Below are 14073 nucleotides of genomic sequence, written 5' to 3'. Positions count from 1 at the left end.
ATGAGTTATTCTTCACATGACCCAATGACTTCTCCAGGAGGTCAATTTTCTGCCACTTTTGATTCTACTCCAAATCCTCCTCTGACCATCTTTTGTTCTCAAGGTACAATTACATTTACTTATTAAGCATGTGGTATAGGAAGGAAGGTTTAGGTCTCAACACTTTTTCCTTACCTTTTTTGTTCACTTCTTCCTTATGATTTCCTAATCCAAACTATACTAATGAGAATTTGTTTACTGAATTTTCCAATTCAATCACTTCATGTCAGCCCCCCACCCCACCTCAGGCCCGCTCCACCCAACAGATGTGGAGGATGAGACCTCTGTGGGTAAGACTGAGATCCAGAGTTTGGACAGATATCTAACCAAAGATGGATGTGAGAATACACCTGCCAAGCAGGGGGCAAGTCCTTGGGACATGTGTGTGAAGTTGGGCAGACAGAGAAAGACAGTAAAGCTCCCAGTACCAGATCTCTTGGATCCAAAAGATGAGAGATTCTGGCAAAAGCAGGGTTGGGCAGAGGCTCCAAGGATGCCCATTTATCTATGGTTGGTGGGGTAAATCAGGAGTTCAGCCTTACAGTGGTATGTCCACAGCCATGAAGGGTCCTAGCAAAGGAGACTGGGGTTTAAAGCCAGGAGTCTACCTCTGGGTAGAAGGACTGTGGGATTCCTCCCAAGGAACAAGGCTGCAACTTATTTACTGGAGAGTCAGAGACCCAGTAGGCCCAAGCGCTAAGCCATCCACTGGTGGGAATGAAGTAGCTCTAACAGCAAACTGTAGTGGAAACCTTGGCTTTTAAAGGTACTGAAAATCCTGGAACCCAATATTATATCCAGAATCAGGATAAACAGGCCAGATAACAATTTTAAGTAGTACAAAATGGAAATGTATCTCAGATAGTCTACTTTCTAAATTTTACTTTAATGGTATAAAGATACTTTTAAATGAGTTAGATACTTGCTTCTCTGTCATGCAAATGGGAGGTAAAACATAATTTTATATACTAAAAATTAACAAGGAATGGTCTCAAGAGACAAAAGGTTATTGTGGCTTTTAATTACAAGGAAGGAGGACTCGGTTTTAATAAAGACAAAACAAAAATTGCTCTCTTTGATAGACATTCACCAACATTTAGTTATAAATATCCAGTAATTTCATTCAGTAGCTATACTATCTTGTGATAATTTTCCCAAATTAAAAATACAGATGATATCATTTTAGTAGCTTCATAATACTTCCTTATATTAACATATTATACCTTACTTAACTTATCCCTAAATGTTGGACATTAAGGTCGTTCCCAGCATTTCACTTCTATAAACAAAGCTATATTCTTGAGCATTAACCTTTACATACTTCAGCAATTCTTTCTTTTTTTTTTTTATTATTTTATTGTAAACAAATGGGATACATGTTGTTTCTCTGTTTGTACATGGCGTAAAGGCATACCATTTGTGTAATCATAAATTTACATAGGGTAATGCTGTTTGATTCATTTTGTTATTTTTTCCCTTCCCCCCACCCCTCTTTTCCCTCTATACAGTCCTTCCTTCCTCCATTCTTGCTCCCCTCCCTAACCCTAACTCTAACCCTAACACTAACCCCTCCCACCCCCCATTATGTGTCATCATCCACTTATTAGCGAGATCATTCGTCCTTTGTTTTTTTGAGATTGGCTTATCTCACTTAGCATGATATTCTCCAATTTCAATAAACCATATATTATGCCACAAAGCTAATGTTAGCAAATACAAGAAGACAGAGACACTACCTTGTATTCTATCAGATCATAATGGATTGAAGTTAGAAATAAATGAAAGAGTAAAAAACAGAAACTACTCCAACACCTGGAGATTAAACAATATGCTATTATATGATGAATGGATAACAGAAGATATTAGGAAGGAAATTAAAAAATTCTTAGAGGTCAATGAGAACAAAGAAACATATCAAAATCTCTGGGACACTATGAAAGCAGTACTTAGAGGAAAATTTATTTCATGGAGCGCATTTAATAAAAGAAGTAAAACTCAACAAATAAACAACCTAACACTACAGCTCAAAGCCCTAGAAAAAGAAGAACAGACCAAGACCAAAAGTAGTAGAAGACAGGAAATAGTCAAACTCAGAGCTGAAATCAACGAAATTGAAACAAAAGAAACAATACAAAAAATTGACAAAATAAATAGTTGGTTCTTCGAAAAAATAAACAAAATTGATAAACCTTTAGCCACACTAACAAAGAGAAGACGAGAGAAAACCCAAATTACTAAAATTCGGAATGAACAAGGAAATATCACAACAGACACAACTGAAATACAAAACATAATTAGAAGCTATTTTGAAAATCTATACTCCAACAAAATTGAAAATTTCAAAGACATCAACAAATTTCTAGAGACATATGAATTGCCTAAACTGAACGAGGAGGACATACACAATTTAAATAGACCAATTTCAAGTAATGAAATAGATGAAGTCATCAAAAGCCTACCAACAAAGAAAAGTCCAGGACCAGATGGGTTCTCAGCCGAGTTCTACAAAACCTTTAAAGAAGAGCTCATTCCAATACTTCTCAAAGTATTCCATAAAATAGAAGAGGAGGGAACCCTCCCAAACTCATTCTATGAAGCCAATATCACCCTGATACCTAAACCAGACAGAGACACATCGAGGAAAGAAAATTTCAGACCAATATCCTTAATGAACATCGATGCAAAAATTCTCAACAAAATTTTAGCAAATTGCATACAAAAACATATTAAAAAGATAGTGCACCATGATCAAGTGGGTTTCATCCCAGGGATGCAAGGTTGGTTCAACATCAGGAAATCAATAAATGTAATTCACCATATCAATAGACTTAAAGTCAAGAATCACATGATTATTTCGATAGATGCAGAAAAAGCATTTGATAAAATACAGCAATTCTTTCTTTGATTTTTTTTTTTTTTTTTTTTTTTTTTTGGTGCTGGGGATTGAACCCAGGGCCTTGTGCTTGCAAGGCAAGCACTCTACCGACTGAGCTATCTCCCCAGCCAGCAATTCTTTCTTTAGAAATAGTCCATACAGGGCTGGGGAGATAGCTCAGTCAGTAGAGTGCTTGCCTTGCAAGCACAAGGCCCTGGGTTCGATCCCCAGCACCGCCAAAAAAAAATAGTCCATACAGCAGGGAGGGGGTGGGTAAGAGAAGAATGGAGGAACTTTGGATTGTGTAGAGGGAAATGAGACAGGGGAGGAGGAGAAGGAAAGATAGTGGAATGAGACAAACATCATTACCCTATGTACATGTATGATTACATGAATGGTGTGAATCTACATAGTGTACAACCATAGGAATGAAAAGTTGTACCCCATTTGTGTACAATGAATCAAAATGTAGTCTACAAAAATAAAAAAAATCAAATAAAAAACAAAAACAATAGTAATAATAATGATAATATGCAATACTGAGCACTTGATATGTACAAATTACTATATGTATATGAACTGAACGTTATTGCGTGTATGTTAACTGAAAATCACTATGAATAACAAATGTTATTTCCTCCTTTAAAAAAAAAATAGTCCATAGATTTCAAAATAATACAAAGGATATAAATTTACTTAAAGGTTTCTGATGCATTTTGTCCAACTGTATTTGAAAGGGCTCATGTTTCTAGTCCCATCAGTAGTATATGAGAGTTAAATAGAGGATACTAATCTACTGAAATTTAATATAAATATCCAAAGAGAAAAATCATCTTTCAACATTGTTGAAAGTACATAAAAATTTAATACAAACAATGCAAAAACCACCTGCTATGATCTGAATGTTTGTATCTCCCCCCACTTCCACATTCATGTTGAAACTTAATCCCCTTTTTGGTAGATTTAATAGGTGGGGACTTTGAGAGGACTGGGTCATAAGGGCTCTGTCCTTGCAACTAGATTAATGCCTGTGGCTATAAAAGAAGCCCACTTATTTATCTAATAATAAGTAGATAGGTATATAAACACTAGTTTGAGACCCTTTTTGCCATTCTACCATGAGAGGATAAAGCAAGGAGACGCCATCTTTGAGGTAGAGACCAGGCCCTCACCAGACACCACATCTGTTGGCACCTTGATCTTAAGAGTTCCCAGCTGCCAGAAAGTGAGCAATAAATTGCTGTTGTTTATAAATTACTTAGTCTAAGGTATTTTTGTTATAATGTTTGTAATGTGAAGACACCACATGAGAAATTATAATGATACAATTTTCAAGTGTCCTTTCTCTAATTAATTCATGTATTTTATTTTGTAACATGCTCCAGAAAGCTAGGAGGAACATATTTCAATGTTACATTGTCCTTGACTAACTTTTTTGAAATATCACAATTAGTATGTCACCAAGATGCTGGAATTCAAGTGTTACCAAAATATGCTGCTAATTTTTTTTTCTAATTTTTCAAAGGGATCTTAGCATTTTAGCAGTTTAGTTTTGGTTCTTACATTTGGTCAAATTTGTAATTATATGATGCACTAAAACCTCAATGACTGTTACTTCAAAAATCTTCAAATTCAGCTTCCCCCCATCAAAACCAAAATGGCACATTCTTAAGACACATTTTAGCAAAATTTGTCCTGAGACAGAGAAGTAGTTTGGTCTTACTTTAAAGTTGAGATAACATAGGAAGACCAGGATTAGGCAGACTCTCACTAAGCAGTTTCCGACACCCCCTGGCGGGCCTAGGTTCTACTTTTGAGAGTAACAGGCAAATGATAGTAAGAAAGTTCTCATCATGAACTGGTTAAAAAAGAAAATTCATGATGAAAATACTATGCGACAAAATAAGTACATGTTTACCATAAAGTGGCAATACAAGAAAATGCACATCATCATTTTAATTGCAGACACAAATAATTATATGTATACACACAGAAAAACACACAACCAAGTATGTGTGTGTGTGTGTACCATCTTTTAAAGATATAGAAAAACAGTACAGAAAAAAAATCCCAAAACCTAATCAGTTAATTAAGAAGAATGAAATTTTGGATCATTTAAGAAAAATTCTTTCCAGGTTTTTCTTTTCTATGTTTTCTGTAATAAGTAAATAAACAGACTTTTAAAAGTTAGTTTACAAATTCTGTTTTAGGAACATCTACTCTGCTCAGCATAGTCTACCTTTATTTTAGAATGATAGTTCTGAAAAATTAAATTCCATGTTCAAAGAGCTGCGCATGTTCAGTCCACTCTTATCAACACAGCACTTTACAGTTCCAGTAATAATGAAAATAAGCTGATTTTCTACTTAAAACTTCATATAACCAAAAGTTTCCTTGCTGGCAAGTGACTCTATCAGGACATAACTCTCATCAAATTCTCCTATAAAACATTTCCTTAATCACCCCAGATCTCCAAAAATGAGTACCTAAAAGTTTTGCAATGAATACTTTCGATTTTTTTTTTTTTCTTCTTGGCCATACGCTACTAAACCTACGGTCAGTGTTTGCTGACAGTCTCTGATACAGATTGTCACATTTTTTAATGCTGGAAATCACTAAAACCTTTGGTGAGCTTATAACAAATGACCAATTTATCATCTCTTGAACTCTTTCAAACCTTAAAACGTGATTCTGTGATTTAAAACAATTTAATAAGTTTAGTTCTAGCCTAAAAGTTCTCCCCACAAGATACCTTCTCTGACCAGTTCAAAACAGCCCTGTGGCTCTCAATTCTGAGAGCCCTGGTTAAGCTTCCCTGCAGCTACCCAGCACTGCATATGTTTTCTTCAGCATTTGCCCTTATAGTCTAACTCCCAGTTAGATCAGTCTGCTCCCTGCCTATTAAGCTCCCTTGGCAGCATCAGCAGTTTTTTGTATGAATAAATGAATGGTCCTCTGTCCTACACTATTCCCCTCCTTTCAAGTGAAAAGTTTCAGCTAAGTGCTTTGCTGACTTCTACATCAACCACTCAATGACAATTGGAGAGTTCTCTCACTTATTAACTATGAGTTCTCAAGTGAGTTACTTCATATATCCATTCTCTTCTTCCTACTTTTAATTAATTACTATTGCTTGAGTGATTACTCTGTGCCAGATTAAGCATCTAACCTGGATCATTTCATTTACTCTTCCAGAAAATGATGTAGATACTATTATTATACCCATTCTGCAGATGAGGAAACTGAAGTACCTGTCAAAGGTCACACTGAAGGGTAATGAAAAATCTGTTCAGGGATAAACATACGTTTATGTTAAGTCTGTTCCATAAACTCACATGCTTGTCTACAACATTATGCTTTCTCTTCTTAAGCAAATGAAATACCAGACAAACCAAGAACTATAGTTAAATTTACATTATAGCATTACTGAAATAGAATGATCTGATCAAGTCACATTCAAAGACTGCCCCTCACTATAAAAAATAGACAGGCATTCTAAATAGTCTTTAGTCTCACTATAAAAAATAGACAAGCATTCTAAATAGTCTTTAGTCTTTTTTTTTTTTTTTTTTAAGTAGTCCTGAAAAGAATAGAAAAGGCACTTTTCTGAAAATATGCTTCCAACTTCGTGGTAAGTAGGACACAATATGGTCAACTACAGGACCACATTAGTGCTGCTATATCTTACTCTGCCAAATCTCAAGCTGTTTTTTGTTTGTTTGTTTCATACTAAAGGTTTAGAAGGTTTAATAGTTCTGAGCCAGAAACAAAAGATGCTAAATTCTGGAGGGATTACCATAACTTCAAACTTCAGTAATTTAAGACTTCATAAAATGATGGTCTAGAATGTCTATATGTAGATTCCAAATGAAAACTTCATGAGCAAAGCTCTCATTTAGACTCTCCCAAACTTGTTTCTCTGAAAAAATGTCCAGCCAGCCCAGAATGTGGAAACAATTATGAAAATTAAGACATCCGAAAACCACTCAGGCTGCTTTTATTTCTAGCTACATCTGACAAGTTGCTGCCTGGCTCTTTAGTTGGCTTCTGATAACACTCTCCTCTCCCTCTTCGGAAGCAAGATGGCACACCAAAGACAAGGTCAGCCGATACTCAGTCTGTCTCTCCAACTAGAAGTTTTGCTTAGGAAGACAGAGATTTTGTGCTGTTTCCACACATCTCTAGTGCCTGCAGCAATGCCCAACACACAGTAGGCTCTCAGTAAATACTTGTTAAGTGTAGACTTAAGTGAAGTATCCTTGGGCACCCTTGCTTATATCCTCCCAACCTTTTACTCAAACTGACCATCATGACTTTCTTCTTCTGTATATGCACTCTGTAATTTGGATCTCACCACTCTTTCATTTCCCTGGACAGACTTGGCTCCAAGCCCTGCAGGCTGAGAGGTGTGAGGAGTGGTGTTTGCTGACCCTGGCAGCAGCTTAAGCAGAACAGAGAAGTCTGGGTGGTCTGAAAAGCAGTCCCGTGACAGGCCGCTCCCCTTGAGTTGGACATAGAAAGGAGGACTCCTCTCTGAACACACCTTCAAAAGAGAGGTGGACCCAACGGCCAAAGACAGAACAATTCGAGCAGTAACATAAATAAGGCAGTATGGGATTATAATCCAAAGTGTAAAATAAATATCCATGAGTCCATACTGATAGAAATAAGTTACTAAATAAAATAATTAATGGGAATAAAATAGACAAATCTCCTAGGCAGAAGAATACCTAATAAATCACATAGGTATTCCACCCTGAAGGAGGTAAGTATAACTCTCCTTTAGGAATAGAACCACCATTTGACCCAGTTATCCCACTCTTTGGTATGTATCCAAAAGATTTTTAAATCAGCATACTACAGTGACTTGCCATGTCAATTTTTACAGGAGCACAATTCACAATAGCTAAGCGATGGAACTAACCTTGATATGCCCATCAACAGATGAATGGATAAAGAAAATATGTATCTATCTATCTATCTATCATCTATCTATCTCTATCTATCTCTATCTCTATCTATCTATCCATCTCTATATACACACACAATGGAGTATTACTCAGTCATAAAGAAGAATAAGTTTATGACATTTACCAGGAAATGGATGGATCTAGAGAATATCATGCTAAGTGAAATAAGCCAATCCCCCCAAACCAAAGGTCAAATGATTTTGCTGATATGTGAAAGATAAACCACAATAAAGGTGGGTGGTGGGGGAGAAGAGATATTCAGTAGCTTAAACAAAGGGGAACAAAAGGAAAGGAGGGAGGAATAGGAACAGGAACAGTAGAACAAATCAAACATAATTTTTCAATGTACGCATATGAAATTACCAAAGTGAACCCCACCATTATGCCCACCCGCCAAGAATGGGATCCTAATTAGAATAAGATATATCCTATGTTTGTATAATTTTATCAAAATGGACTCTATTGTCATATATAATGAAGGAGAACCAATAAAATGAATTTTTTTAAAAAGAGACAAACCCAAAGGGGGTAAAAAAGTGGTATGTGGGCTGGGGAGTAGTTCAGTCGGTAGAGTGCTTGCCTTGCAAGCACAAGGCCCAGGGTTCGATCCCCAGCACCGCAAAAAACAAAAACAAACAAACAAACAAAAAAATGGTATGTAGTAACCTCCCTCCCTAGACTACAGTATGGAAGTGGGGCAGGGCAGTGACTTCTCAGTGGAGAAGAAACTTGAAAAACCCAACTTCAACCAGATGATCAAGTTCAAAATCATCAGCTCTAAGTTGTGTTGCTAGTCTGCAGTCTTGATATGATATATTAGGAGCAGCAATTTATTCTGTGATCTTCCTGCCAACAGGCATAACTCTAGATTAATTATGAGAAAAACATCAGACAAATATTAATCAGGGGACATTCTACAACATCCCTGACCAGCACACTTCAAAACTATTACAGTCATCAAAAACAAGGACAACCTGAGAAACTGTCACAGCCAAGAGGATCCTACGGAGATAAAAAGGCAAGGTACATAGTGCTCCCAGGTGAACAAGGGGGAAAAACAAGGAAATATGAATAAAGTTATTCATATCGGTTTGTTAATGATAATAAATGTACCATATGAACGTAAGATTTAATCACAGGGGATACTGTGTGTAGGTGGAGGGTAGATGACAGCTCAATTTTCCTGTAAATATAAAACTGTTCTGTAAGCACGTATTTAAAATTTTTGAAGGAGGAGGGAGGATTATATTATTATACTGCACTAATTTCAAAATAAATAATATTCCTGTTTCATAAGCAGTTACTTTACAGAGGAGTAGCAACTGGTTGCAGATTAAACTGAAACAGACATTGTTCATAATAGAGTATTAGGAGCCACTGATAATTTTGGACAAAGCTGATTTGTTTACTTTACTGTAGCAGTGCTTGCTAAAGGTAGGGCCTTTACAAATCTGCTGCCTTATTATATTACAATTTCTCTTGAGAAAGCTAAACTTTGCTAAAGTTTGATTGTTCCATTTCTAAAGAACCAACCTTAAACTCAGGCACCTAAAAACCACTCTGATTCAGAGTCTCTGTCCTTCATATAGCAACAATGTCTCCACAATATCTACACCCCAAGGGAAGGTCCCCAGAGGAGCGCCACAGAGGCTGAGGTAAGCATCCACTGGTGTGCTTGGGAAACACCTAATACAAATGAGAAACTCAAGGGTCTCAAGTCAGTGTCCACTCAGAGGTGGGGACATTCAGGGGGAATCTGCGGCCCAAGTTTAGCAGAATAAACAGGTTATTGTGCCAGAGCACATTTATGAGATTTTAGTCAGCAAAAACAGACAACCTGGGACATGTCAGCTGTCACACCTACTACCCTCTCTCTCCATCAAGTGGGTGGATTTATAGTAGGTCATATACATGTGGCTCCTTCCCTCGGACTTGTTTAATAAACAACTATAACCCAAGGTATTGTTTCCCATGTGTTCCTGGTGACTGAAGCCTGTCTTAAGCCTCTTGATTAAACAGGAAGACAGGCATGGAAACATACAGAACTAAATAAAAGAAGTGACACATGGATTTGATGTGAACAGTAAATTCCCTTAGTTTATCTGAGCATAATACAATCTTTAATTGTGTTTATCTATTATGAAATTTTAATCTTTAACTCATTCGGCTAGAAAGATGAGGTATATTTTGTCCATTGACCCTCATAAAAGTAAAGATGTTAATCAAAATGTTTAAATTTAATATTATTTACATGTAACTCCACATGTTCTTTGATGCAGCAAGTCATCCTTAGACCATTATGTAATCACAGTTCAGTAGCTTAACTAGTGGAAGGAGTCAAGAATGTCAAAATTCAATGGGGGTACAGTCATAACTGAAATAGATAAACTTGCCCAAAGAACTTTTGTTATCTGTAAAATGTATTTTGAAAAATTTCTAAGTGCTCGCTTATACCGAATGAATGACTTTATACTATAAAACTGACAACAGACAAACTTGTGGCCTGAGCTGTCCTAACCCAGCCACAATATTGAGCTCCCTTGGGCTCTGCCTTGCGTGACCTGCCTCCAGTCTTGAGAAGGATGTGCAGGAGTCTCTTGCTCTACAAATAATCTCCCACAGTGACCAGCAAAAGACCAACAGTGACCTGCAGTGACTCCGTGCTTCTGGAGATCCTCCCTCCAGCTGAATCCTCAAACTCTACGCAGAAAGGAAAACAAAATTTTAAAAGCATGGTGGCTGCAGTGGAAAATAGTTCTTCTAATCAAGCTTCAGAGGTCCTAAAGGATAACACTTTATTTATTATGAACTGCTAATCAAGTAAGTCAGAAGGTCTGTAAGAGTGCTATGCTTAGGCCAGGAAGCAGAAGTTTTCATCATGGAAGTGGGAGGTTCAAACCCTCCTCATGTGTTCTGCCTCCCTCTCCCACCTGCCTGTCTGGTAGTGAAAGCAACCAGGTTATGTATGTGAACATAAAAGGCATCTGAATGCTATGCCTGATCCTGTCAGTCCCCTCCCTACCCATCTCTGGTTACTCTGATCCTACAGGGCTGGTCCTTACAGGTCTCATCAACCAGCTTCCTCACTTTCCAGCTTCTGCAGATGACAGGACCCACAAGAGATGCTAAGGAAGGAGGAGGCTGAGGTGGGGATGCTGCCTTTGCCTGCTCCCTCTCTTCCAGGTGGCTGTGAGTTGCTGGGTTAGCTATCATCAGGCAGCCCCCTCCCCTCCCCTCATCTAATTTAGCTCTTTCACCTGCTCCTTCCCATTGGAATACAGATATGTATAGGAAAGATCAGAGCGATTCCCAACTTTGGGTCCTTTGTAATCTGGAACTTTTGTACATGTATAAATTGAGTGTCCTAAAGCAGCTTTGTTTTTATTATATTCAGGGTCTCTTTCAGTCACTGGCGGGTGATGGGACAGGATCCCCAGATACTGTACTGAATAAGCATTTTTTCCTGTTTTTCCATCTTTCCCACCAGACTCTGAGCTTCTTAGGGCAAGAACGTTCATGTTTGTGCAGTTAACGCTCAGTGTAGCAGCTGTGGTAGGTGCTAGTCGGTTGGTGGGTCTCAGTTGTTGGAAACAGAGGAGATGAAAACCAGATCTGTTATGCTGAACCATCATGAGGTGACACAGAAGTAGGAAAAAAAGCATAGGCTATTCTTTTTTAAAAATTGGCTGAGAAATTCTTGATGCCTCTCTTACAGCATTCCACATTCTTTCCTAAATATTTATCTGCCTTAACCACACTTCCAAATTTATTGGAAGCGGAGCTCTTATCCTTCGGTCTCCATGTTTTGAAGCATAAACACAGAATCTGGCTTGTAATAGGCACATGTTTTTAAAAATATGTTCAATCTGATTCAGTGATTTCCCAAATTCAGATTCCAGTCCTCCTTTTATCTCCCTGTGGAACTGACCATGGTTATGCTCTTCCCCATCTCAGTCTCTGTGACTCCACTGCCCTAGTTCTTCTCTTACGGTGTTCCCATCGATCTCCTGTTCTTCCACTGACCATAAAGTAGAGACACTCTTAGACTCAGTTCTCAGTCCTCTCTTCTTTTTCCTTTAAATTCTTTCCACCAAAAAGATTATTACTTAAATTATTTCCTCTATGTGGATGACCTCAAATAATCACCTCCAGCCATTACACCTCTCACACCCTCTCTGATTGAGAGTCCATCTGCATGTGAGGTGCCTTGAAGAAAACTGAGAGGTCCTTGTGGGCAGCATGCATTCTGTCTGGAACTCTCAATCTCCCCCAGCTCAGTGGATGGATAATGGGGCCACATAATCAAAGAAGTTTCAGCTGTAAAGGCTAAAACAATGGTGACTTCGGGTCCCCCTAGTTGTTTATAGGACAGTATTAGCAAGTTTGCAGGGTGGTTTAGAATGGGAAAACCTCTGTCTAACCACACTGGCTAGGAATTTTTCCCCTCCCTCTCTGGTGTCTTACTGGGATTCAGGGTAGACTACTGCAGCCACTGTCCTTGGTGTCTCTTTGGATCCTGACTCTCACAGTAATCCCTACCTTTGGATCTGCACTCTGGTTATAGCTTTGTGGAATCTAACTCTGTTCCCAGCCTGAGTAATTTGGTTTCCAGACTTCCCCTGAGAATGGGCCTAAGCTGCTTCTGATATGAATTTCCCATTGTCAGCCTCACCACACAATTGGTATTTGACTGTCAGGCTGCATTAAAGGGCCAACAGGACCCCAGGTTCCTTTCCTAGAAAGTCCTGTTCTGCAAGGAGTGACACTGAACTCACAACCAATCTTTTAACATATTTGCCCATAATTTTATTTTGTCCTGTGACTTCTCTTGCAATTATTTCTTTGTATTATTTTTTAGCCTTATATTTTGCAGCCCAGACTGCTAAATCATATTTTCCTTTTCTTAAAGAATAACATGCTTGTTCAATGTTTACAGTAGCTCAACTCACAATAGTTAAACTATGGAACCAACCTAGGTGCCCTTCAACAGATGAATGGTTTAAGAAAATGTGGTGTGTGTGTGTGTGTGTGTGTGTGTGTGTGTGTATAAATGGAATATTACTCAGCTTTAAAGAAGAATGAAATTATGGCATTTGCTGGTAAATGAATGGAATTGGAGAATATCATGCTAAGTGAAATAAGCCAAACCCCAAAACCAGAGGCTGAATGTTTTCTCTGATGTGCCAATGCTAATTCACAATGGTTGCAGGGGCTAAGGAAGAATAGTTACTTTTTATTAGGTAGAGCGGGGTGAAGGGAGGGAAGGGGTATGGGAATGGGAAGGATAGAAGAGGGAAACACATTTTACCTCATGTACATATACGACTGCATGTCCTATGTGATCCTACAATATGTACAATCAGAAAAATGAGAAATTACCCTCCATTTATGTATGATTCATCAAAATGTATAAATGCATTCTACTGTCATGTACAATTAATTAGAACAAATTTTCAAAAATTAAAAAAAAAAGAGTAACACACTTGTACTGGGCACCTGGATGTCCCGCAGAACATTCTCTTTCCCAGCCTCCTGGCAGCTGAGGTGGCAGTGCGAGTAAGCACTTGCCAGTACATCATGAGCACAAATGAAACATGCTGTGCCAGGTCAGCTCTAAATCAAGTGTGCACCCCTCCACGCTCTTTTCCCCTCCTGCAGGTGGGAACACAGACAGGCCTGCAACTCTGGCATTGAGCATCCAGACAGGCAAAGCCCTCAGGCAGCACAAATCGAAGTAGTTCACAGACTAGTTTCCCCTTAATGAGGAAATCAATACAAAAAATTGAGAATAAACAATTAGACATGTTTACAGCAATTTGACACTGCTGTGAGACACAAATGCATGATTAGTGGATTTTTCTCTGAAAAACCAAAGTTACTGGTCTTTGGCAGAAATTACAAAATAATTTATTAGAAAAAAGGAAAACCTGTCTTTAGCCAGAAAGCATTTGAGTCCTAGCAGGGTCCTAGTGCACAGCAGAGAAATGAGATGAAGGGAACCCTCTGACCCAAACACTCACTGCTGGACACTTAACGTGACAGAGAAGTAAACTTCTGTTTTCTTCAAGTCAGTCTTTAGGGCCTCTTTGCCTCAGAAGACCGTGACTCTACATGAAGGAAAGAACCAGAATATGAACAAGTGTTGGCCGCTCCTTGTAGCATTTAGCAAGTTATTGCCAGAAAGAGATG

At 38.2% G+C, this 14073-nt stretch overlaps 1 protein-coding gene across 3 annotated transcripts in view; it reads right to left on the bottom strand.

The window, feature by feature from the left end:
* Lpar3 (lysophosphatidic acid receptor 3) overlaps nt 1-14073 on the bottom strand; it is a 76670-nt gene that overhangs the window by 48855 nt on the left and 13742 nt on the right. The gene's annotated exons all lie outside the window — the stretch shown is intronic.

The sequence above is a fragment of the Sciurus carolinensis genome, chromosome 1 (genome assembly GCF_902686445.1).
Source record: "Sciurus carolinensis chromosome 1, mSciCar1.2, whole genome shotgun sequence".
In the NCBI taxonomy this organism is placed as follows: domain Eukaryota; kingdom Metazoa; phylum Chordata; class Mammalia; order Rodentia; family Sciuridae; genus Sciurus; species Sciurus carolinensis.
The sequence above is the reverse complement of the archived record's forward strand: the minus strand, read 5'-3'. Positions and strand labels throughout refer to the sequence as shown.